We start from the raw sequence: 27,489 nt of genomic DNA on the forward strand, positions 1-27,489 counted from the left end.
CATTGTTGTCACGTTTTGCAGTTTATCTATGGCACTTCTTTTCTCCAAGCTTCAGAAGGCAACACAAAAGCTTCTTCTGTACCCGGTAGCCAGTGATTTTAGTGTTCATGCAGTGCAAGGAACTTCTTTTGCTGGTATATTTTGTACTCTCGTATTTTAGCACAACTTCCTCCAGAAAGGCCAGGTCGGGTAATATAAAAAGAACGTTAGTCGAGGAGGAGGCTTACGCGAAAATAAATTGTAAAGGCAAGATCTTCGTATTTATTTAAGAAAATCGGCAATACCAGCATTGTGTAATCGGATTTTTGGGTTCTATTTTGTTTGTAGGAGCACAGCCTTCCTAGAGAGCGTTTTCGTGTGGGATTGGCATGACTTCGTTTTATGTCTTTCTAGCGTTCGTTAGCGTCAGGGATAACTCTATGGAAGGCGCGGCCCGCGACTGCGATAACGCGGGTCGGCATGGATTTTTTTGCAAAGCCAGAATTTGCTTCATAACTGTAATTCTTTCATCTCGGCTTTGCAACTCGTCCTAGCCAGAGATTTTATTAAAATAAAGCTTAATGCAATAAAACGATCACAGAAAGTGTTGTCTACTGTTCTGCACCAGGGGCACAAAGGTTCAGATATGTTCATATTGTGCAAGTGTGGGTGTGCAGTCCAGTGGTCTAGTGGTTAATATACCTGCTTTCAAAGCCTGTTAGCGTTGGTACAAATCGAAGGAAATTTATTATCGCTTATTATCGCTTATTTAAAGCGATGATAGCCTTACATGATAGAGTGACGGAGGGACCGTTTCCTCTTTGTGTCGGTGAACAAATGCTTACGCATGTAAAGGTGAAATTATCAAAGGGCCCCTCACCACCCCGCGTTTAAAGACGAGGGAGTGATTTTTTCCTCGTTTTCGCTGCCCTTCCTACGGGCCATATCTCCCCCTCGCCACTTATTTCTTAAAATCGCTCGTACCACCTCAGCACTAAGCGTTGACCCTAAAAAGATTTCGCGCTTGTCGGCGACACGCTGTTATCTACATTTGCGCAGTCGCAAACACAGACAATGAAGAAAAATCAGTTGATCACGCACATAGTCGTGCGAGGCAAGGAAGAACGGTTGGGTAGCTGCATGGAAAAGCAGTACCGGAGGCACTTATCATGGTTAACATCTGACATTTTGCGTATATGGACTAATCGAGAGTATTTACTATGTACACGACACAAGAATCGCTGTTCTGCGTCACGAAGTGCGCCAGAAAGGCAAGAAATGCCAGGACAGAATATTGCGCTCGTTTTTTTGCATTTTCAGAGGCTGGTGATGAGGCAAATATGTACTCTACTCTGGGAGAGCTGTGTGCAGCTATACCAAAAAAAAAGAAAGCAAGGCGTCATGCTTAGAAAAAAGATGGCTGATCCCTGCGTAATAGAAATCGGCATAAAACGAAAGTGAAACGTGTCGTCACCGAAGTAGTTGATTGTTTATGGTGCATTGGTGTACGAGGGCTTGTACAACGTCTATTGTTGTTTGACAGATAGCACCGCTTGATATGTAGGCACCCACGGTGACGCCTAGTGGCACATCTGCGTACCGACGACCAACGCCCATGATTATGATTTAACCCTTGCGGTAGATGAAGTCGTTAAGATATACCTGGACACCGCATATGGTGAATTCCGCGCAAAGATGCCATCAACAAGCACATAGTAAACAATAATACTCGATATGCATTTCTTGAAAGCATCGTGAAACGCGAAGTGAGACGCGACAGCGTCTTGTCTTCCCTCAAACCTGGCCGTTATTCTCACAGGGCTAGCGGGGAACGCGGTGCGACAGCCAGGCGAGCGTCGGAGAGCTAATTTTCGATATGCATGGATGCTATGAGCGAGGCTTGGGCTAAAGCTGCCACCTCGCGGTGTGTTAAAGCGTTGACGATATTACACTTCTCCTATTGGAAACGCGCCGAATGGGACGGTCGTAGCAACGGCGCGTTGCCGGAGCTAACTGCGGAGGCAACGAAGGTTTCAGGGGTTTTTTTCGCGACTGACGGCACACGTCATCGCCCCGTTATATTTATTTATTAATTTGATTTGCATACATACAAGCACAAGGACACAGAGAAAAGAGGGAGAGAGGAAGCTGGCAACTGCCACCTAGAGGGGCACAACGCCTGCCTGCTCTTTCGGGAGGAGGGAAGAGACAGAGGAAAGGGAGTTAGGAGGAGAAAAAGAGGAAAGGAGATGGAAAGTGAAGTAAAAAATTGACGAGGACTTGGACAAAAATAGGTAAACGCACACACACACACAAAAACAAACGCAAGGAGATGCTCATAGCATTCATCCATCTAAGGGCACTGTGAAAGGACAGTGTGAAAGATAAAAGGCGTGTTCATGTAGCCTGCGTTATGTGTTTGGCGGCAGCTCAGTGGGCTAAACGACCGCAGTCATCGTCATGGGCCGAGAGGTCGTGGGCTCGACTCCTGCCAACGGAAACTTTTCTTGCGATGTGATTCGTGCGAGAGGACAGCTAGACGTGTGAGATGGTAACAGTATTATAGGTCATGTTTGATTATTTTTTCATGATTATGGAGCATAGCTTGGGAAATGATTGCCTTTTCAAACAGTCGAGGTTATTGAAAAAGTTTAAGTGTCGTAATCTCGGCTGTCACGGCTGTCGAAAGCTGCAGCGACGGTAGGTCACATGGGTGTTGTAGCAGACGACGCGTGAGGCAGGATGCAAGATGAAACTGCAGCGCCGCTAGTTCTTGCGTCGGTCGTCAGGCCCACTTCGGAGAGCAAGCATCTATGGCGAGCTGCGAAACTGAACTGGTTCTAGAAACGTTGGCTGCTCTTGCGTTCGGAGGAGCAGCCGAGTTTGAGCACGCGGGCCCCACTGCGTCGTGCCCGTGGTGCGTCTGCGTCATTTCGCTGGCAACCCCAGACGCCTTGGGGACCCATTCTAATTTTCGATTTCTGGATCTAGGGTCAACGCGATCGCAACTCGAGTTTGGCAACGCGAGTTGCCAAACTCTGGCCATCCTGCATAGCCCCCCAGGCCACAGCAAATGGGCCATCATTCTGGTGAGCGCTAGCGTTGCTGCTGTGTTATTTTTACCGCACGATAGAGCGCAGCGCAAGAGCCCAAGAGTGGCATGGGTTCTGCGCATGCGCCCTGGCGGCTCGCAAACTTCCTCGGTCCCCAAGCTCCTTGGGGCACCAAGTCTCAAGCTCTCTAATATAGTATATAAGACGCAGGGCAAAAATAGGTGCCTATAAATAGGACCAAGTATGCCATTCTTTGACCATTATTTACAGTCATTTCCCGAAAACTACATCTGGCAGATGGCCTCCTTTTACATAAGTGCGTTGTTGCAAACGCTTCTAAAAGTCCCACACGCGCCTCTGTAGGTCCTCATAAAACGCTGCAACTTCGTCACCAATGGCTTGCGATTGATATCAGTGGCTTCATCAACAATGTTTAATGTGTAAGTTGGCTTCACGCCACAAGCTAGCTTCGTAAAAATTTACTATGTATACTATGTATGCTATGTGTACTATGTATATAGCTTCGCAAACTTTTACTATTCGTGAATAGAAGGAAGTTGAACGCACTGCTATAATTTTTGCTTCAATGCCCATACAACAAAGACGCGGACGTGTATCCCCCAGTAACTCGACTGATCAGTGCAGTGGTGAAGCAGGAATGAAATCTGGTTATGTTGTATGCTTCATACAGAGAGAGAGACAAGCAACTTTTATTGAAACGGCAAGTGTCAGAGGAGTTTATCTCCCCTCCCTTAGATGGCAGCTAAGAGTCCTTGGGCCCTAGCGGCATCTTCGGCTTACTTGATGACCTGTAGTTGGTCCTCCATGCTTGAGCTTAGCAGCGCGGTCTCCCACTGCTCCGTATTCATATATGTGTTGTTTGGCCCCTTCACTATGTTGGGGCAAGCCCAGATAATGTGTTTGAGGTCCGCCCGCTGATTGCAGTGTTTACATCTGTCTGAGTAGAGGTCCGGGTAACAATGATTATAGGCGATTGGGTCTGGGAAAGTGTTTGTTTGTAATAGGCGCCACGCTGTCGCCTGCTGGCGGGTAATGCTGCCTGCCTAATCTGTAGTGCTTGGTAATTTCATTATATCTGAACATGCGGTCTCTCTCCGCACGCGGGCTCCGCGTCATTCCTGCCCCTGCTCGGCTCGCTAACTCTCGAGCGAGGGTGTGTGCGGTTTCATTGCCCGGGAGGGAGGAGTGGGCGGGCGTCCATATAACATAAACGTTGCGCTCTCCGCGAAAGTTATTTAAGATCCTTAACGCCTCTTTCGAGACCCTTCCGTTAGCGAAGTTATGAATCGCGGCTTTAGAGTCACTGATTACGACGCTGGCCGTTGTGGACGCAAGCGCCAGCGCTATGGCCGTTTCCTCCGCGATTTCCGAATTTCCTGTTTTAATGGTGCCGCTAGCCAGCAGGTGGCCCGCTTGATTTGAAGCGACTATTGCCATGTGTCGACCGTCAGCATATTCGGCCGCATCTACATATACCACGTCCGCGTCGTGTTGGAACTTCTTGTGTAGTGCTCTCGCTCTTGCATTCCTCCGCTCCCGATGATGTTCGGGGTGCATGTTTCTGGGTAACGGATGTATTATGATGCGCTCTCTGGTTTCTTTTGGTATATTGTATTTATTGCCGATTTGGCCAGCGTACGTTATTGCAAGTTTGTGCAGGATGTGTCTTCCCGTGTTGCTTTGCGCAAGTCGTTCATATTGCGCTATCGTATGAGCCTCAATAAGTTCGTCTATCGTGTTATGTATTCCTAACGCTTCGAACTTTGCGTTAGACGTGGTGATCGGTAATCCGAGGGCTTGCTTATATGCCTTTTTAATCATGCATTCTATCTTTTGTTTTTCTGCCACTTGCAACTTGAGGTATGGGGTCACATAGACTATGCGGCTGACGACGAAGGCTTGGATGAGCTGCACGAAGGTGTGTTCTTTCATGCCGTAGTTCTTGTTGGCGATTCTTCGAACCAATCTAATAGTTTGATGGGTGTTGTTATCCAGTAACTTTATTGCTTCTCCGTTATGTCCGTTCTCGGATATTCGGAGTCCCAGAACTCTTATGTGTTGTACCTGAGGTATCGGGTAACCCCCTGCTAAGATTGTGATGTTGGGTCGTTCTTGAATGCAAATGCTCATTTTCTCTACACGCGTGAGCTCCGACCACGCACTTCTAGCGCACGCAGCACAATTTGTTCACCTTGTTCAGCGCACTTAAGTAAGCCATGTCTCTCGTCTGCTTTCGTGGAGCCATCTATTTTGGAATCGGCAGAATTTGACGGGTGGAGTCAACCCCTTCCTGTTTACAATACTGTCATGGCAGGTACCAACGACGTCGCCCCGCCGTGACCAGTCATCCGTCAGGGCGACATCGCTGAACGAGAGACGTTTCACGTGCAGCGCGAGCGTCGCAAGTACGTGGGAACCAAACGGAGCGGTGGGGTTGCCGCAGGCGCCTGTTGTTCGCTTTGTCCGGCAGGTGAATGGTAAGCGCTGACATCAGCGTACAAACTTGAGCGGGTCTCCCCTATTCTAGTACGTTGCAGAATGTACTTCAATATTCGTCTAACGCGCGCAGTTTTATCTTAAAGTGGTCCTGGACCTCTTTTCTAAGTAGTCATCGCACCACTTTATGGTATTGAAGTTTACTGCCTCATGAATCAGTTGCCGCAAAAACATCTGGAATCTGCCAAGAACGAGCGGAGTTACATGGTTACATGGCTCCAGGCAGTTTCTCAAGTATCTCGTCCCGTCGAGCGCTCTCGAATCTACACACCAGGAGTGCTATGCATAATGGCCCGAGCTTCTCGGCAACACGAGTTTGCTCCGAAGTCGCACTACGGCTGTCATGATAGGAAGACAGGGTGAAGCGCACGGTAGCAGAGCTGATATAAACGGCTACAAGACCGAGCATGGCGTCACACACGCACGTGCGGCATCTGCGGCGGCTTTCAAAAGAACACCGCGTGCGAACGCTTCAGCGTGATTGTCGCACTTTCTTTTTGCCAAGTGAACATCGCGCTTCCCACGGGAGTGTGCGTGGGCGTTTGTCCTCTTTTGGGCAAGTTCTTTCGTTCCACCTGCGGGAGGGAAATTTTCACTATCGGAGGCAACAAGGGCGCACACGCAGCACTCTCGTGCAGCTCGTTTCGCTTCTCTCAACTATTACGGATAAATAAATGGACAGGTTACTGCTACTTACATTACACATCCGAAGATTTTTCTGCTGTAACGAATCGGCAGAAAATGGCTCCAGAAACAAGTAAATACTAACATTTTCCGCCGCTAATGCCACCAGGGGCGTTTCCTTCACGCCTGTGAGTTGTACGTCGGAATTGAGTGCGAGGCATCGTAGCCACTTGATGATATCACCTTTGGTTCTTGGTGCGTGTGTGCATAGTCAGTGCGATTAATCTCATAGATGAGTCGTGACGCTCGCTGGCGTTGCGGCGTGAGCACTGCTCCTCGGCAAGAGCAAGCGCGGTGGGCAGACGCGATCTTCGCCGCGGACATCTCTCAATCAAACTGATTGACGCGCGAACTCGGGTACAAACTCGTTGATTCTGAAAAGGCCCTAGTTCAACTCGTGACTGTCGTAGTGCCGGTGTGCCTGTCAAAGCGTTTCATGCGGTGCACGCTAAGCAGCAGCTTCTGTGCATATAAAATATTAATTTGGTCAGCTTGCACTACTTGTGCAAGGCTGTCGGAGGGGCTTGTAATCACCTAGCTTCCTCCAGCTTTTCACGTAGCTTGTCTACTCAGTCTGTTTGGTCTGCTTCGGAGTGAAAACCCCGTCAGTTCGGTCTCAATTTTGATGGTGTTAATTACCTAGGTCCTAATTACCATGATATTGTAATATATTGCGTGAGTTTAGTGAGTATGGTCCTAATTAATGTATTCTGAATTAGCGATCCAATAATTAGCGTTGTACTAAGAAGCATGGTCTCAATTAGCTTGGCCTTAGCCTTGCAATGCTTCATTGCCATAGTCTTAGTAAGATGTTGCTTAATTATCTTGGTCTTAGCATCACGTGGCTTAATTAGTGTGGTCATATAGTGTCCTGAACTAATTAGCTAGGTATACCGACCAGCCAATTAGCTAATCAGCCGGGCGCACGTGCTCGGGTAGCGAGCAGACGATTAATAAGGGCACGAAGAGTGCGCGTGCCGGCGGAGCAGCGCGCTAGAATGTACAGGCCAACCATGATGATTACACACGTGGCCTCGACGATTAGCTCCGGCCGCGGTGTTGTAAGGTGCTCGGCCAGAGCTAATCTCAGAGGCCGCAGTGCTGATTATTCTAAAGGATACTCAGTGCAGACATTAAATGCTTGAAAAGAAATTTAAACAGCTGGTACCTCTAAAATTATCGTTAGTAAAAGAATCTGACACTTTTCTTGCATGGGTGCACTTCTGCACTCAGTGGAACGACAAACAAATGAAAGATGATGCCTCTGGTTTAAAGACACCACCCAACTTTGCCGACCGCCCTTGACGTGACGCCGCGTCCCAACGTAACCAATCGAACGCAGCGCGCGCTGAGGGATAGATTTGATCTTTTCGGATTGTTAGCTTGCTCAAAAGGGTGTGTCTCGATAGCTCGGAAAGATTCCGAGTTTTGCCAAACTCTGGCCATCCTGCATAGCTCCCCAGGCCACAGAAAATGGGCCATCAGCTACGTCACCTAGCGTCATGAAATGCCTTCGCTCACTTCAGGTTTGATTCTGGTGAGCGCTAGCGTTGCTGCTGTGTTATTTTTACCGCACGATAGAGCGCGGCGCCGGCACGCCGTGGAAGGATCCAAACGCTGCTGTTGATATACGTCAGCTATCGACAATAGTAGCAATGTGCTGTTTGACACCATACAGCAGCCGCCGGCGTCTCCTGTAAGAACGACCACAAGCCTATGTGTGGAGCTGGGCGCTTGCGAAACTGCCAACTTCGCGCGCAGGTTGTTCGGCTTGTGATCTCTACGTGCCACGTGCGACTACAAAATTTGTCTGAGCTGTTCATAGAATGTGCTTTTCCACCATGCCCGAGGTCTGGTTCATGGCCCCTTTAAGACGTTCTTTAGTTTTGGAATCGATGATTTCTTCTTTAGCGCAAAATACTTCCGAAGCAAGGGACGAAAAGAACTTAACATAGTTCCAAGCTCCAGAATTGACTAAGCAATTCTGGAACATTCTCTTACATGAAGGAGGGTCTTGGGACCAGCGGTAACATTTTAACACGGCGAAAAACCTTGAGCGAGCAAAGTATAGGCAAGCTAATATATATGTTAGCATGAAGAATGTAAATACTCAATTGGCATATGTCAATATCACCGAACAGCGCCACCACTAATTGAGAGATGTAGTTTTTCTGGTTGTCCCCTACGGCCGCTTGCATCGCATATACTTGACTACAAGTAGCTAAGAGATTTTGTACGTGCTTCTTGTGTTGCTATCTGTGTTCCGGCGCTTGAAAGGCATCGCCGAAGAACAGGGTGTTAGTGACGTCACCATGTTATCGTACATGCGCGAGTGACCTGTGGGCGTATATAGTCTGGCTCTTGTTCTGTTCCCGTGTGGATTGTTGCTTTGTGCTGCAAGCATGCAGTGCCGTTAATAAAGGTGTTCCGTGAAGCCTTGGCCTCTGTCTCGCTGCGGATGCAACAAAGTGGCGACGAAGATGGAATAGGAAAAGAACAGCAGACGGCAATGGCTCTCAGCAAGCTACCGGAATTCGCTCCCGGCAGCGGCAGCTTCGACGTGTTCGTCGAAAGATTAGAGCTCTACACCACAGTTAATGAGATTGCCGAGGCCAAGAAACTACATCTGTTCTTGAGCGCCATCGGAGAAGAAGCATACGTGACGCTCCGAAGTCTGGTACTACCCAAGACGCCAAGCACGTCGTCGTACCCGGAAGTCGTTTCGGCGCTGAAGACGCACTATTCTCCGAGGCGGTCAGTGGTGAGTGAAAGATACCATTTCAACCAAAGGAAGCAAGCCTCTCAAGAAACTGTCGCAGAATTTGTGGTACAGCTGAAGAAATTGGCATCATTATGTGACTTCGGCGCCTTCTTGGAACAAGCGCTTCGTGACCGCCTGATAGCAGGCCTGCATTCCGAAGCCATACGTTGCCGGTTGCTGCCCATGAGCGACAGCGAGCTCACCTGGGACCGCGCCTGCAACACCGCTACGGCCATGGAGGTAGCCGCGAAAGACGCCGTGGAAATGGTCGCGGAAAACACCGTCGAACAGTCATCCAGCAGCAGTGACATACATTGGCAGAGCCAATCCGCAGCGTTGCGCCGGAGTTCGCAAAGTGGGGCATGCACCGGCCACGGCTCCGGCAACACAACAAAGACTTCGGTGACACGAACTAAGACTATCTGTCAGCGATACGGTGGACAACACGCACCTGTAAGTTGCCCTTTTCTGAACAGGAGGTGTTATAAATGTCAGAAGAAGGGCCATGTCGCGAAAATGTGTAAAAGCAGGGTTGTACATCAGCTAGAAGAGCAGCACTCGTCGGACACTGAACTGCTAACGCTTTGTCACACCGATAATCGTCCGGGCGATCGGGCCATTGTAATAAATGTAAGACTAAACGGGAAAGAGGTACCCATGGAACTAGACACGGGAGCGGCAGTTTCTGTTATGTCCGAAGCAGAGTGCGCGAAGTATTTTCCTGGGGCAAATTTCAGGCAAGCAGACGTCAGACTTGTTACATATAACGGCACACCCGTTGATACCAAAGGCGTCATTGGTCGTTGAAGTGCAATACCACGAGCAGTGCTTTCAGTTGCCGCTAGTAATTGCTAAAGAGACGAAATGTGCAAGAATGCCTACGTTGTTTGGCCGTAACTGGATGAATGAAATCAAAATCCGATGGTATGAAGTTATGCAAGTGAAGGCACTGACAAAAGAAATTTCCTTGACTGACAAATACCGCGAAGTGTTTGAGCCGGGTTACGGAGCGATAAGAGGGTTCAAGGCGAGCATTGTTGTTAAAGAAAACGCTTCACCTGTATTCTGTAAGGCGCGATCAGTGCCGTATGCGCTACGCGAACAAGCCGAGCAGGAATTGGCAAACTTAGAAAAAGCTGGAGGCATTTACAGTGCGTGGGCTACACCTTTGGTGATCGTGCCAAAGAAAAATGGCAAGGAGCTTCGGCTATGTGGTGACTACCGTGTTACGGTAAATCCTGCCATTGAGGTAGACCAGTACCCGCTCCCTCTGCCAGAGGATATTTTTGCAACTTTACATGGTGGAACAGTCTTTTCGGCTCTTGACTTGTCCAAGGCGTACTTACAGCTCGAATTAGACGAGCGAGCACAAGAGCTGCTCACTGTCAATACCCACCTGGGGCTGTTCAGGTTCCGGCGCTTGCCGTACGGCGTAGCCTGTGCACCGGCGGTGTTCCAGGCCGTGATGGATCAGATCTTACACGGCCTCTCAGGAACGGCATGCTACTTAGATGACGTTGTCATCGCAGGCACAGATAGAAAGCAATGCCATGACAGGTTGGAGCAGGTGCTCATACGCCTAAGAGAACATGGCATACGGGTCAACACTGATAAGTGTAAGTTGTTCCAAGAACGAATCAGATACCTGGGTCATGAAGTTGACCAGAATGGGTTGCATCCCACGGCGGATACAGTAGCTGCCATCAAGCAGGCTCCAAAACCGAACAACGTGACTCAACTCAAAGCCTTTTTGGGCTTGGTTAATTTCTACTCAAAATTTTTGCCAAATCTGGCTACGGTTTTAGAGCCCCTGCATAACTTGTTGCGTCGAGAAGCAGCATGGAATTGGTCACGCCAATGTGATGAGGCATTTAGAACCTGTAAGGAAATGCTTACTAATGAAAATGTGCTTGAGTTGTATGATGTCAAGAAAGAAATACAGCTAACGTATGACGCGTCCGAGTACGGTTTGGGGGCTGTGTTGTCGCATGTTGTGGGTGGCACAGATAAGCCAATAGCATTTGCGTCGCGATTACTATCGCATGCGGAGCGTAGCTTCAGCCAAATAGAAAAAGAAGCTTTGAGCATTGTATTTGGTGAGAAGCGATTTCATAACTACTTGTATGGTCAAACTTTTAAGGTTCTTACCGACCATCAACCTCTCACCACGCTCTTCGACCCGAAAAGGAAAGCTAGTGCTGTAGCCACAGCTAGAGTACACCGATGGTTTGCTTTCCTAGCTAACTACAGCTATAAGATTGCACATAAGCCGGGCACGGCAATCAGCAACGCAGATGCTTTATCTAGACTGCCATTGCCCCAGACCTCTGAGCAAAATGAAGACATTTTTTATTTTGCCACTCTGGACGAACTACCTCTGACAGCAAAAGATATAGAGCGTGAAACAACGCGCGACAAGCTACTATCAGTAGTGCGCGACATGATTTGGCACGGCTGGCCGAAAGCTGTCGCTCAAGAACTGCAACCATTCTGGGTGCGACGTTTCGAACTCTCTGTTGATGCTGGTTGCATTGTTTGGACGAATAGGGTAGTTATTCCAAATTGTTTGCAGAGAGTTGTCATGAATCTGCTGCACGAACAACACATCGGAATCACAAAGATGAAAATGGTTGCAAGGTCAATGGTTTGGTGGCCAGGAATTGATGATGCATTGGAAGAAACCGTGCGAAAATGCAGCGTTTGTCAAAACGTACAAACCGCAGCACAGCTAGCGCCTTTGAGCCCGTGGCAATTGTGCGAACACCCATGGGAAAGGGTGCATCTTGATTTCGCCGAGAAGGAAGGTAAAATATTTCTATTAGCAGTTGATGCTTACAGTAAGTGGCTAGAAGTTAAAGTATGTAGCACGACGACTGCTACTATGACAGTGGCAGTGGTTCGGTCTTTGTTTGCCGCGCACGGACTTCCTTTAGAAGTAGTAACAGATAACGGGCCGCAATTCCGGGCTGATGAATTCCAAAGCTTTCTAAAAGCGCAAGGTGTAAAGCACACGTTCACACCCCCCGTACCACCCGCAGTCCAACGGGGCGGTGGAGCGGGCGGTACAAACTACTAAGACGGCCCTGTTTAAACAGTTGTTGGAGGACAAAGAAAAAGGCAGTGCAAGAACACTTCAGCACAGAATAGATAACTTTCTGTTATGCTATCGCACAACGCCGCATACATTCACTGGAAAGACGCCGGCTGAACTGTTTTGAGAAGACAGTTGCGGACCAGGTTGTTTTTGGTGCGGCCACATCTGACAAGGGCCATGACGGAGAAAGTAGAAAGGATGAAACAGTCAGCCGATAAGCGCAAAGCGAAGCCGCGATATTTTGGGGTTGGTGACCATGTGTTGGTTCGTTCCGTGCGAGGAGAATCGGTGAAATGGCTGCCGGGAAAAGTTACGCGAGTGAAGTCTCCAACTACGTATTTGGTGGTTATTGGAAACCAAGTGCGTTTTGTACATGCTGATCATTTACGACATTCTGTGCTCGACGACCGAACCCTACGTCGTGAAATATGCCTGCCACACGCCTCCGAGGTCGCCTCTCCTCCGCTGCCTGTGGTGCAACCGGACCCTCAGGTTGAACAAAGGCCATCAGACCCGGGGGTAACTGATAATAATAATGCAATTCCTCTGAGACGGAGCAACCGGGAAAGGCGGCCTCCTGAGCGTTGGGGTTATGACAGTTTTTGATCTAGTGATGAAGGAAGTGTTGTGTTGCTATCTGTGTTACGGCGCTTGAAAGGCATCGCCGAAGAACAGGGTGTTAGTGACGTCATCATGTTATCGTACATGCGCGAGTGACCTGTGGGCGTATATAGTCTGGCTCTTGTTCTGTTCCCGTGTGGATCGTTGCTTTGTGCTGCAAGCATGCAGTACCGTTAATAAAGGTGTTCCGTGAAGCCTTGGCCTCTGTCTCGCTGCGGATGCAACAGTGCTCTTTTTTTTTTAGAGCGTAGCTCTTTTGCGCCTGTTCCGGTGTTGAGAGTAGTCACTCGCCTCTCGCCGTAACCGATCGAACAAGCGCAGCGAAAGACCTCTTGGCTCAGGCGCCTCGAGGCACGCCACGCTCTTCTTCCTTTGCCGAGGCCGGCTGGGTTACTCTGCAGCCTTCGCGAGAGAAACAGAAAACGAGTAAGAGCAAATAAAATAAACAACGGGGAAAAACAACTATATATAGTTGCCCTAAGTGCAGTTGGTCCCACCGAAGCAGAAAATAAAAGGAACACATAACACTAATCAAAAATAATAAATGAGCACACAGATGATTCAAATACTACAGAACAATTGAAAAGAGCGAGTAGTTTGTCACTGTACGCACATATATATCTTTCAATTTCCTTCCCTCAGTATATCGCCAAATGAAAAGACGCGTCGAGCTGCGCTCACATTTCGCGTTAAAGTATGGTAATTGTCGGTAACTTTTTCTGAAGCTTCTTTATATTTGTTCGTCTTGTAGGTCAAGCGTAGTTGCATAGCCACTGCGGCATTTTGCTCCTTAAAACAGCGTACGTGTTCTATTTCAGGCCACCAAAGCTTTATTTCGATAGTGACAAAATGAAAAAAAAATGGTTGATCCCTCGGTCATAGGATTCGGTATAACACGAAAGTAAAACGTGTCTTTACAGAAGTTGTTGAATGTTTATAGTACACTGACATGAGAGAGCTTCCACAATGTCTATTGGTGAATGGCAGCTACAGTACCGTTTAACGTGGATGCACTCACGTAGATGCTTGGTGGCACATCCCCATCCCGACGACTAACATCCATGATCAATGAATAAACAAACCTTTGTAATGGTTGTAGTAGTTAACGGTGAGATCGTAATCAGAGTAAGCGGTGTGACAGCCAGAAGAGCGTTGCTGACTTGACGCAGAACTTGGGCATGCGACATCCCGCGGCATGTTTAAGAGTTATTGAACACCACGGCGTGACTATAGGGAAACGCAACGCGTGTCGTGTCTACCCTTAGCCAGGCCGCGATTTTTCTCGGGGCGAGCGTAAGCGGGGAACGCGATGTTACATCCAGGCGACGCAGGCCTGCGTCGTAGAGCTTTTTTAATATGGATGGATGCTATGAGTGAGGCCGAGCCTTGGGCTAAGGTTGCCACCTCGCGGTGCGTTAAGGCGTGGACAAAACTGCACTTAGCCTATTGGAAACGAGCCAAATGGGACGCACGCGTAGCAACAATGCGTTGCAGGAGCTAATCGCGGAGGCCAGGGTCATAACGCATTACTTCACGTTACCGCTCCCGCACGGCGACAGCAACCCGCCCACCAAGAGCACAGTGAGAGGAAAGAGTGAGATATAAAATACAGGTTTGTAAAGCCTCCAGGGTATGTGATCGTGACGCACTACATAGCGTGCCCGTCATCCGCTGTCGCGGACTGTGGGGTGGTGGGTTCAACTCCCGTTGATGGAACTTTTTTTTCTTTGCCATGTGATCGTGCGCATTTTTTCGACGTCATTTCGTGACGGAAATACGTCACTGAACTCTTGGTGGGCCCCGGCATAAAACACTTTCGTGTTGAAAAAAAAGCGCCTTTGCCCTTACATTTAATAGACATTTAGGCGCCTGTGGTTTGCGGTTCTGTGTGTTCGTTGTGCCTTTTTCGCACTACATGATGTCTATTAGCAAGCACCAACTAGCCCAAAAACAAGTCCTTCTCCCTTACATTTAGGCTCACGTACAAGAAAGACAGGTGGTGGCAGGTAACTCGAAGACGAAGTCGAGAGTCATTCGGAAAGCCGTCTGGTCAGGAAAAGACTTAACAATTAAAATAGACACCGACCACGAATGTTCGCATGAGAGGATCCTCCCGCACGGGAGTCTTGTTCACAATGAAAAACCGTGCGGGAGCCGAAAACTCTTGCTTTTATGTGAACTTTCGTGGTCACGGTCTATTTTAGGTGACCTCTTAACCCGAAGACCCTTAGTATTGCGCGTACCCTATGATAACTTAACCGCACTTTTTTGTAGGGTAAACCCTACGGTTTTTAACAATTCAACTTTCGTTGATTTCATTGACATTTCGCTTAAGATGAACTATTTTATCTATGGCGAGAAAGTTAGAAAAGTTAACTAAAGACTTGCACGGCGCAGTGTTTCTTCCGTGCAGCTTCGATGAAGACTAGACAAACTTGATACCTGTTTATCCAGCTAAAAATACGTATGTTTTTTTTCTTATTTGCCTCTTTCATACATTTGAGTAAGGAACGCGATTGTAGAATCGTACACAGCCTTCAGGACGAAGTCTTCTTCGGACACCATAAATAGCAGAAATGTCAAATATTAGCTTCCTAAAACGAAGTAAAGACAACGAAAACACAAAGACCTAGTGGACGAAAAACTACAGTGAGTGGACTGTAAATGCTTACGAAGCACTCATGGTCCTCACAGGAACTGCTCAAACAAGGGAGCAGAGCGAGACACCAAGAACGAGCTTTCTTTTACGATATCAGTGATGGTAATTTTCTCATAAACCCAGTAAGCTGTACGTGCTCGCCACTCTTTCAGCCATACTTTAGCCCTCCTGTCCACCGCAAGTTTGTTTAGATAAGTCGTAAATAAGATGACAATAGACGATATTGATAAGGTCCAGTGCTAGGCAGGGAAACGAACCTAATCAATTCTCGTGGTGTCCGACATCAGTACATAAGCCTCATATATCCTAGAAGCTACGTAACTAGCTGCCATAAAAGCACGCACGCAAATTCAGATTTTTTTCTTGCAGTCAGCCAGACGCAGAACACAGAAATTTGAAATTCCACATTTCGGGTCACTTTCTGGCTTTTATCTGAAGATTTCATTTGGTAAGACAGGAACTGAGCGCACCATCATTCTGAAGCTTCAACCTCTTCACAGCTCAAACTTTACTGCTTTGAGACGTTACCATATTCTAAGCCTGCGTTTATAAACGGACATTTCGCACAATTTTTCCTGGGTTATTCTGAAGAAGTTAGGATAGAGCCCCTCTCTTCAACACATGCTTACTTTTTTGTTCCTTTTCTTTGGCTTCACGGGGAACAAAGAACGACACTGTAGAGAACGTTACAGCGTGCCAAGGAGTAAGCTGGAAGTTTTCACAAACAGAACCCGAATCTGTAAGCAGAACAAACTGTAGAAAAAGCCCAATAAATCCACGAGCGCCGCATCGCGCTAACGGAAGAGCACCGACTAGCTGTCGCAAAGCACCCTTCGAAAGTGGCGCAGACAGGAAGGAAGGAAACAGAAAAAGGAGAAGGCAGGGACGTTAACCAGAAACTCTTCCGGTTGGCTACCCTACACTGGGGGATCGGGGAAGGGGAATGGAAAGACGAGAAATAGAGAGAAGGGAAGAGAAAAAAAAAGATAGAGAGACAAAAGATATGCAGTGCATTCACTAGAGCGTGCGGGATTGCGCCACAAGTCAGAGGCTTTCGCATAAGCCGGTCGTTCTCAAAAAACACAAGAGTGCTTTCACTGCTTTGTGGGCCGTCGCGAGATGTGGACGGTGCACCTGCACGGAAATTAGCCGATCATCCAGTCGCCACAGTGCGTTGGACAGTACTTGTCTCTCCGAGGCAAAACGAGGGCCGTGGCACAGCAAGTGTTCGATGTCTTCTTCGGTGCCGCAAACATCGCATGCTGCGCTGTCAGTCCTTCCGATTAACGTTCTATATGCCTTCGTAAAAGCAACTCCCAACCAAAGGCGATAGAGAAGCGAAGCTTCGCGTCGATGAAGGCCGCATGGAGGTTGGAGTTGCAGTGAAGGATTCAGTGTATGTAGTCTGGTATGTCTGGTGTTTCTTCCGTTCCACTCCGTCAGTGTGAGATTGTGGGCCAGTTGCCGAATTTGCCTTGCAGCGTCTGTCCTTGAAAGCGGATTGGGACGATGTTTGCTTCCTGATGTGATGTGCGAGGAGCGTGATCGGCGGAATCATTTCCACTGATGCCACAGTGGCCAGGTAACCACTGGAAGTCAATATTGTGGCCTTTTTGAATTACGTGGTGGTGAAGCTTCACGGTTTCATGCGTCAGCTGTTCGTGGCATCCTCGTCGGAGAACTGACCGCAGGCACTGTAACGCCGGTTTTGAATCAGAAAACACAGCCCATTTACTTGGTCTTTCAGCATCAATAAATTCTAGTGGGCTGCGCAGAGCCGCGAGTTCTGCCGCCGTAGACGTCGTCGCATGTGAAGTTTTGAGACGCAGAGTTATCCCTTGTGATGGTATAACCACCGCACCACCAGAACTGGACGACGAAGTCGAGCCATCCGTACAGATGTGGACGTGGTTACTGTAGTTTTCGTACAGTAGGAGTAGGCTCAATTGTTTTAGTGTATGTGTCGGTAGGTCTGACTTCTTCCGCACTCCCGGAACCGTTAGGTGAACTCGTGGGCGGCTCAAGCACCACGGAGGGAACAATGGTTTTGACGCAGGTGCGTACCCCGCAGTAAATGATGAGCGATGTTTGCCGACAGTGGCACTATATGTCGTGCGGGGCCTTTCAGCAGCGAGGCTCGCCATATGGTGGGAAGGGGTCCTGGCATAATGCCTGAGGTACGTACGCATTGTCTCGGTGATAATGTGCGTCGTGATTGAGTAGTCCTGCGCGATGGCAATGATTTCAGCCGTTGACGCGCTACGGGGTGACCCAAGGCATATCTAAGAGCTTGGGCTTGAATGCTCTGTATTGCGCGCAGGTTAGTCTTGCCGGTGTTCGATACTGCAGGCAAACTGTACCGTAGGAATCCAATAAACAGAACGCTGTACAGTTGTAGCATAGATGGTATCGGCACTCCCCATTTTTTTCCTGCAAGGAATCTGAACATGTGACATGTAGCAGTCAGCCGCTTCTTCAAGTAGTTCACGTGTGGAGTCCACGACAGGTTTCTGTCAATTATGACTCCCAAGAACATGTGGCTTCTGCTGAATGATATAAGGTCGCCATTAATTGATATACCATAGGCAGACATTGGCTTCCTCGTGAATGCTACCACTGCACATTTCCCACAAGACACTTTGAGGGCTTGTTTACGGAGGTAGCAGGACGTCATTGTGGCTGCCTTCTGAAGGCGGGCGCGAAGCTGAAGCCGTGTCACACCTGAAGTCCAAATGCAGATGTCATCAGCGTAGATAGAAAACTTTACTGTGCTTGGTAGGTTTTCGACCAGTCCAATGAGGGTTAGATTGAAAAGCGTAGGGCTTAGAATTCCTCCTTGAGGGACTCCTCGGCTACTGTAATACTCAGTTGTCGGGCCATTCTCCGTGGTCACGTAGAATGACCTTCTCTGTAGGTAGCTGCGCACCCACATATATATCTTGCCACCATGACCTACTGTTTCTAATGCACTCAGGATGGCTTCATGGGAGACATTATCAAGGCCCCCTTGACGTCTAGAAACAGAGCAGCACACAGTCTCTTACAGGCCTTATGGTGTTCGACATATGTCACCAGATCAACAACGTTGTCTGTTGCCGATCGGCCGCGCCTGAATACGGCCATGGCATCTGGATAGATGTCATAGTGCTCCAAGTACCATTCCAGTCGTGTTAGAATCATTCTTTCTATTGTTTTTCCCACGCAACTGGCAAGCGCGATAGGACGGTATGAGGAAATGTCCAGCGGCGACTTGCCAGCTTTGAGAAGCGGAATGAGGCGACTTGACTTCCATGCTTGGGGAACACACCAGTCTGCCAGGAGTCGTCGTATAGGTGCAGGAGTGCCTTCCGAGCTTCGTCTCCAAGGTTACGAAGAGCACGATATGTGATGCCGTCAGGTCCTGGCGCCGAAGAACGTCCGCACAATGTCAGTGCAGCTTCTAGCTCATCCATAGAAAACAGGCACTCCATGCGGTGATCACGTGAGAGAAATGGGTGGTGGAGCTCCGCCGTTCTTGTATTTGTGAAATTTGAGTCGCCGGCAATCCTTCTACAGAAGGATTCTGCGACGTCAATATCGTTACACTGCAAGTGAAGTGCCAGAGATTTGAAGGGGTGTCGCTGACCAAAGGTTGTGCGAAGACCACGGACACTTCTCCATATAAGCGATAAAGGCTTTCGCGGATCCAACGACTCGCAGAAGGATGCCCATCGTCGCGAAGCCAGTATATCCATGTGGCGCTGTATCTTCTTCTGAGCGCGTCTAGCCAGTCCCAAATCATCCTTGCACTTTATGCGTCTATATCTTCGTTCCGCGCGACGGCACATTGCACGAAGCTTCTCAAGTTCGATGTCGAAATCGGTGCGTGTGTAACTCGTCAAAAGCGAATGCGTGGTGTTCTGCATGGCATGCTTTATCGCGGCCTCTAGGTTATAGGATGAGCCGTCAGTACAACAGTCTTCCATTATCATCTTGAATTTCGGCCAATCGGTGAATTGGAGGGCTCTGGAGGACTTCGAGCTGGTCAAACCTTCTATCCTCAGATAAGTTGGAATGTCGTCACTACGCCGCGTTTCCAAATCTGAAAACCAGTGCACTTTTCTCGTGAACGAACGTGAAACAAGAGTGAAGTCCAGGCAGCTGCTGTAGGCTGATCCACGTAGATATGTAGGGTTTCCATCATTAGAAACGCAGAGTTCGTGTTCCGATGCAAATGACACCAACTGTCTTCCTCTAGAGTTGACCTTTGAGCTTCCCCATAGAAAATGGTGGGCATTAAAATCACCAGTGATCACCCACAGGTGTGGAGTCGATGTCAAAATACCGCGTAAGCGCTCGCATTCTAGGCGGCTTGATGAGGATACGTAAACTCCGAGAATTGTGAAAGTGACCTTATTCTTCTTCACAGTAAGGCAAACACATTGATTCTCTTCGTCAGGCGAGACAGGGTGATGAATATAAGTCAGGTCACGGCGCATGAACACAACAACCTTGCTGTACTCTCCGTGGGTGGAGGACATAAAGCACTCGTAGCCTGACAATCTGACGGAAGCAGGCAGATTGGGCTCGCAAATCACAATGATGGGGAATTGGTTCGTAAATACAAACTGTCTAAAGTCGGACATGCGCGACTTAAGACCTCTGGCATTCCACTGAAAGACAGATGCATTCTTGACTTCCTCTCGAAACGATGGTACCTCGCGGGCCGTGGTTTTACCCTAAAGCTGCAAGCACCAGACTCAGGGTGTCCAGCAGCTGCAGTGCGCTCTGCGCAGACGGGGTCTTCATGTTGCTCAGTAGAACGCGCATGGCGCTCATCAGCGACTGCAGCAAGGTTACGACCTGTCGATCTTCAGTCGTCGCATCAGTGGTTCGTGAGGTCGTTGAGGGCGGTGGGATTCGATGTGACACCGTAGCAGATTGAGCTTGTGGAAGCGAGGGCCACTCTGCGGAAGGTGCGACTGCTGTCTCTGCCTTTGATTTCGCAGTGTCCGTCTTCGAGGAGTTCGGTGTTCGTAAGGCAGCCGCTTTGATGGAGGATGACACCTGGCTATCGGCAGAGCAGTGTTTTCGTGATGTTCTTCGGTGTCGACGCCGTCGTCGCCAAAGTGTAGCGGCAGCCTCTCTGTGCGTTGAATTGTCCCGCACCATACGCTTGAGTACCGCGTGCTCGTTCCTCAAGCGCGGGCAATCTTTAGATGAGGCTTCATGAGCGCCATGGCAGTTGGGGCACCTTAACACAGTCACCGCAGGCGTCTTTTGAATGAGATTCAGCGCACCGCGGGCACACAACATTGTTCCCACAGACACCTTTGACGTGTCCTATCTTGAAGCATTTGTAGCATTGCAGTGGCTTCGGCACGTATGGACGGACTGAGTGGCGAACGTGGCCAACTTTGACGTGTGAGGGAAGGCAGTCTCCCTCAAACAGAAGCCTGAAGCAACGTGAGTTGCCAAGTCTTGTGATGTGCGTGATAAGAGTGCCTTCTGTAGTTATTCTGTAGTTCTGTAGTTTATTAATAATGGCAGGTCATCAGGTGGGATGAAAAGATCGACGTTATAAATCACGCCAACAGTGCCGTTACAACCTGTAGAGATCATTGATCGAACTTTCACTTTGTCGATTACCGTTATTTTCCGCAGGCTTTGCAGCGCACTACGGTGCAGAACGTCCACGGCAAGGACATTCTTCCGTGCATTTATCCTCACGTCTTTGATCTGATTCGGCGCGGTTTCCTCGAGAAGCACAGAGAGAACTTGCCTATTGAGAAGTCGTAAGTTGGTCGTAGGGTCTTCGGGCACGAAGAGCACGGTGTGCGGCCAACGTTGTGCTGCAGTCTTCACGGTAAAAACACTTGCCGACGATGTCGTCCGCAGGAGTCTTCTTTTTGCCGTGCGACTCATGACGACCTTGAAGTCATCGTCCGATTACTCGAAGCCCTTCGAGTACAAATCGGTTGTTTCGCTGTCCGTGTCACTTGACGCGTTTCCACGTTTCCTGGACGTGGCCCGACGTGACGGTTGCGCGCCAGGCAGATCCTCAGGTGTGTCTTGAAGCATTGCCGCAAGGATGGAGTGGCAGCTCTCAGGATTTGCAGGGAACCAATAGAAAAAAACTGTGAAAGAAACACTTCGTCGTCGTCCCGGCGCAGACAGGAATGCACGTATTAGCAATTCAGATGAGTTTAGGATCCTTCGCAGGCTACCACGAGCATGCACCGGTTATAACCCACGTGCGTCGCAGTTGAAAGTCACCTCCCCGAAGCTCGAGAAAAACTGCTCTCACACTGTGCTTTCCGATTACCTTGTTGTGACATGGTCATAGCGTACAGCGTGACGCTGTGCTTTGTGTTTTCTATTTCTACTTTATTGCATGCCATTGTTGCAGCCATAGTTTACTTGTGTTTTCTTTCGGCAGTATAATGCTAACAATAAGGTGATATCTACTCCTTGACAAGTTTGTCATTGTTGACAAGGTTTGCTAATGAGATTTACCTTGCTTTGGCAAGCCAGACCGCAGCCTTGTTTCGTAATTTCTTCTTTCCCTCCTAAATGTTGGCGCTTAACTTCATTGACGACGTAGTTTCTTCAAGAAGATCTAATGGTTCACGGTGCCAGCTCTATTTCATGATGATCCTATCATATAATCTTAAGTGCTAGGTAGGATTGCCCGAGCGTCTCGGTAAACAGAATTTTGCTCCGATCTCGCACTACGATGGTCATGATAGGAAGACATTGCGGAGCGCGCGATGGCAGCCTTGATAAAAACGGCTATATCAACGCGCATGCCGTCACTAACGCATGTGCGGCATTTGCAGCGGCTTTCAAAGGAACACCGCCTGCGAACGCCTCAGCGCCGTAACTCAGTCATCATTTCAGCAGTGCAGCGACGTCAACGCAATTGTCGCGCTATCTTTTTGCCAACTGAACATTGCGCCTCTCACATGCGTGTTCGTGGGCGTTTGCCCTATTTGGGGTAAGTTCTTTTGTTCCACCAGCAGCATGGAAATTTCCACTCTCGAAGGCAACAACGGCGCATACGCAGCACTCTCGTGTAGCTCGTTTCGCTTCTATCGAATATTACAGATAAATAAATGAACAGGTTACTGCTGCTTACATTACACGTCTGAAGATTTATCTGCAGTAACGAATCGGTACAAACAATGTCTCCACAAACAAGTGATTAGTAAGATTTCTCACCGCAAATGCCACCATGGGCGCTTGCTTCATGGCTGTGAGTGGTGCGTCGTGAGCGCGGTGAAATTGAATACGAGACATGGTAGCGACGTGATCATATAACCTTTAGTTCTCCTTGCATGTGTACATAGTCTATGCGATTAAGCTCATAGATGAACCATGCCGCTCGCTGGCGTTGCCGAGTGAGCACTGCTCCTCGGCAAGAGCAAACGCGGTGGGTGGACTCGATATTCGCCGCGGCGTCTGTCAATCAAACTGATTAACGCGCGAACTCGGGTACAAACTCGTTGATTCTGAGAAGGCCCCAGTTCAACTCGTGACTGTCATAGTGCCGGTGTGACTGTCAAGCGTTTCATGCGGCGGACGCGAAGGAGAATTGGTCAGCTTGCACTACGTACTTGTGCAAGGCTTGAGCCGTGGGAGGAGCTTTTGATCACCTAGCTTCTTCTAGCTTTTTACGTGGCTCGTCTACAGAGCCTGCTCGGTCTGCTTCGGAGTGGAGACCGCGTCAGTTCGGTCTCAATCTTGATAGTATTAATTAGCTACGTCTTAGTTATCGCGCCACTCAATAGTTTCTCTTAATTAGTGTTCGTTTAATTATTACGACAATAATTATTCAGGTATAAGTAGAAACATATTAATTAGCATGTAGACAGTTAGCGTAACCTTAATTGGCACGATCCTATACTTAGCATGACCTTAGTAAGGTACTAATTAGCTTGGTTTAAATAGTGCTCTTAATTAGCGGCGTTCTCATTAACATGGCCCTAATTAGCTCGGTCAGAGCTTTACACGGCTTCACTATAGCGTTGCCTTAGTAAGATGCAGCTTAATTAGCTCGGTCTTAGCATGACTTCGCTTAATTAGCTTGGTCATAGCATGTCCTCACTTAATTAGCTAGGTATACCGCCAGCCAATGACCTAATCAGCCGTGCGCGCGTACTCGGAGAGCAAGGAGGCGATGAAGAGGACGAAGAGGGCGCGCGCCGGCCGAGCAGCGCGCTAGAATGTAGAGGCCAATCATGATGATTATACACGTGGCCTCGGCGATTAGCTTCGGCCGCGGTATTGTAAGGCGCTCGGCCGGAGGTAATCTCAGAGGCCACGGCGCTGATTATTCGAAAGGATACTTAGTGCAGACATTAAACTATTGAAAAGGAATTTACATTGCCCATACCTCATTAGTAAAGAAATATCGTTAGTAAAAGCTTCTGACTCTTTTCTTGCATGGGTGCACTTCTACACTCGGTGGAACGACAAGCAAATGAAACAAGATGCATCTGCTTTGAAGACACCACCCAAATTTGTCGACCGCCCTTGATGTGACGCCGCGTTCCATCGTAACCGGTGGAAGGCAGAGCGCGCTGAGGGATGGGTTTGACCTTTTCGTACTGTAAAAGGGGTGTCGCGAGAGCTCGGAAAGAATTCGAGTTTTGCCAAACCCGGGCCATCCTGCATAGCACCTCATGGCTGCCCCCCTATGGTTGAAAATACTTTTATTTTGTATACGGCCAATAATAGGATGAGGAGAGAAATTGCGGAGGCCTACGAAACCGCAAAACAAGAGGAAAGGAGTGTAACAAATTCTTCAGCGACGCTTATTTCAAAACGAGGTGCAATTTTTCACTTTATCGTGGTAACCGTAGCAGTGTTTGGTTTGATAATGCATTGGGTACGAGTACGCTTTGTCGATATGTTCCAGTGAATGTTCATTTTTGTTTCTTTTGTTTCCTGTCCTGCGGTACGTATTTATCGGATCGAGCGAAAATTAAATCTTTAGTTTAAAGTACCGCTGTGTCTGTGTCACTCTCCTTCTACGTCCTTGTTCAGTCGAGCTTACACCTCGCTATAGACAGTCACCAACTGGACGCCAAAGTGTTTTAGCCATTCATTGCTTGTTGCGTTTGTATCGAGTCTTCCTTAACAGACGCCTCTCATAGTAACAGAGACGTTTCTTAGTCCGTTATTATAGTTCATGACGATAACAGGAGTAAGGTTAATACTCTTCCATTCGGAATACGCTCGTATGTGCAACGATATGTGTTTTACAAGGAAAGCGAACAATGAATGAAGCTTGCGTTGGAGTTAGTTGGAATATCATACTCTACTTAAGAAAATCACAGCGTATTCATGAGGTGAATGATGGTGAGGTGGGCGAAGCTCCGGAGGTTATGGGTGATACCGTTAATCCTCCGAGAAGTTCGAACCGCGCGTCGGCTCCTTGAATGTGAGACCGCTGGCGCCGCTTGGTCGCCGCTTTCCGCGCACGAGCACCATAAAGGTCTGCCAGGCGCCGCGCTTGCTTCGCCGCCGCTTCTCGGCCTCGCCTTTCGGGGTCCGCTGCTCGGAGTGCACGGTGCGCCGCGGCGTCATTGGCGCGCACCGTCTAGGGATCCGCCAGCCGCCGCGCTCGCTTCGCCGCCGCTTCTCGGGCTCGCACCCCGGGATCCTGCCGACGAGCACGAGCCGCCGCGGCCCTCCGCGCCCGCCACTCCGTTTCGTCCATGCCCCACCAACGATCCGACACGTACGGCGACGATCCAGGAGACTGAGAGAGGCACTCGTTCCCCGCGTCATCGAAGAACTTGGCTACCTCGGCGGCACTGTCTCTAGGTAAGGCGCTTGTTTCGGCTTACAGGGGGAGGTAATCGGTAGCTACGACGATCCATTTATTTCCGCATGTCGGCGTAGGGGACGGACCCAGTAGGTATATACCGATTTCCTGGAACTGTCGGCGACGTGGTTCGAAGATATCAGGGCTTGGAATGGTTAGGGTGGGTGGTGCCCCTCTTCCAGGGCGCCACTGGCTACAGCGGCTCGCCGGGCCTGGTCAAGAGTCGCCAGTTGGCTTCTGATTTTCACTTCCGCGAGCCGTGCGTCCCACGACCAATTCAACGAACGGTTGTTCAACAGAGGCGAGATGCAGCCTCCGGCCGTTATGTACACTGATATGTAATGTGCTCCAATGTCGGTGTTGCTTCGCACCGCGAACATTTTTTGCTGTATCTGTGAGGGTACATTCTGTGCAACCTGTGTAAATGTGGGAAAGTGTTTGTTTGCAGGCAAGGCCAGTCCCGTGCTTGTCTCCTGTTTAGGTTAGGATGAGGGGGAGCTTTAGTTCGCCTAGATAGTTTTTGAAATTCGAGGATTTCTCTTAGCGCACCAGGTATTGAAGTGTCTTCTCGGGTGATGTGGTCCGCAGCTCGGCCTGTCATGCCTCTAGGCAAACCGTCCGCCCGTTTGTTCCCCTCAACTCCCGAGTGCTCCGGCCACCACGTCGCACCATGATCCATTGTGAGAGCCCTCCCCAGTATGCGTAATACGCAGTTCGGTAAGACCCCGCCAAGGAAAAGACGGCAGGCGTCCTGTGAGTCCGTCAGAATAAACGCCGATCCGCCCCTGACCTCCGCTGCGCATATGACCAAAGCTATGGCCGCGGCTTCCGCCGTTGCAATTGACCTCCAGCGAATGGAGACTGCAGTGGTTGTTCGCTCTTGGTTGGTCCCAACTGCAGCGAAAGCAGGGACCACATTTGCGCTTCGATGGTAGAAACTCGCGTCTGTAAAGTTCGTATTAGGATCTTCCCGCCGCCTTTGTAAGGTGACTAAATTGCCGCTTTTCGGTGACTATGGGTGTACAATCGGCACTTTCACCTGTAGGTCGAAAACCAATGACGATTACTGTGTGTAGCACGCGGTTGTGTAGTGCAAGAATGAATTTCACGTCGTTGATTCATTCATGCATCCATTTTTATTATGGAAAATAAGTAAACAATATAAACGGACAATAAATAAACTTTTCTTCACCTTCCATTAGTCTTTGTAGTATGTTTTTCACACTCTAGAACAATTTTCAATAATGAGAACATTTATTTGAACTTCCCCTTGTTTTGTGCTTATCCACAAAAGCGCCACCCCTTCTTCTTTTTTCTTTTTTTTTGGGGGGGGGGTTCTCTTTTGCGGCGATGATTTGCTTGTTTGCTCGCCGGCATCAGGCAACTCTGCTTAATCTGAACTACCCGAATTTTAACGCGATAGCGTTAGAGAGCTCGTGTCGCAGAAATTCCGCTGTCGGCGTCGGTGTCGGCACCGTTGGTTATGAGCGAAAAAGCGTCCGTGAGCGAAAAAAATCACAGCATATCCACGGAGTGAATGATGATGAGTGGGCGAAGCTGCGGAGGTTCATCGGTAAACCGTGAATCTTCCGTGAATTCTGCCCAACCGACGTGAGATCGGGCGCGTTTATACTAAAGGTTCGATGAGTTATGACGACTTGCAGCTCACTTTAATTTTACATGTACGCTGTGAATTTTCATTTTTTAGAAAACCATTGCTTTAGAAAAATCTGGCGTCTTTCGTTAAGCAGCTGGCGTCTTTTCGTTTTGCTTTAGAAACATCTGGCGTTCTTTCGTTTTGCTTTTACAAAACATCTGGCGTCTTTCGTTGGTTTATTTCATCAATCAACGGCGTTTTGAACAAAATTTTTATTGTTTAATCACGCACAGGAGAAATCTCACCAGGCACTACCTTGGAGGTAAACAATGGCTGCTAATGGGAATGAGAGACAGAAGAAGTCGGCTTTTAGCTAACACTTACACTTCTACTTCTACTAACGTTTCCTACTGGAACATGCCAATGGCTGCTAATGGGGAATGAGAGACAGAAGAATTCGGCTTTTAGTTAACGCGCACGCTGCGAATTTTTTATTGTTCAACAACGCACAGGAAAAATCTCCCACCGGCACCACCTTGGAGGTCAAAGCGTAAGACTTGTTACGGACTACGACTACTACTACTGCTACTACTACGACGAAGACGACTACGAGGGACGAACGGGTGCCGCCTTAAGGAGCTTCGCCCCTAAAATCGAGAAAGGAGCAAATAAAATAAAGAATAAAACTTTCGGTCCCATTGAGGATCGAACCC

Source organism: Rhipicephalus sanguineus, chromosome 2 (genome assembly GCF_013339695.2).
Source record: "Rhipicephalus sanguineus isolate Rsan-2018 chromosome 2, BIME_Rsan_1.4, whole genome shotgun sequence".
NCBI lineage: Eukaryota > Metazoa > Arthropoda > Arachnida > Ixodida > Ixodidae > Rhipicephalus > Rhipicephalus sanguineus.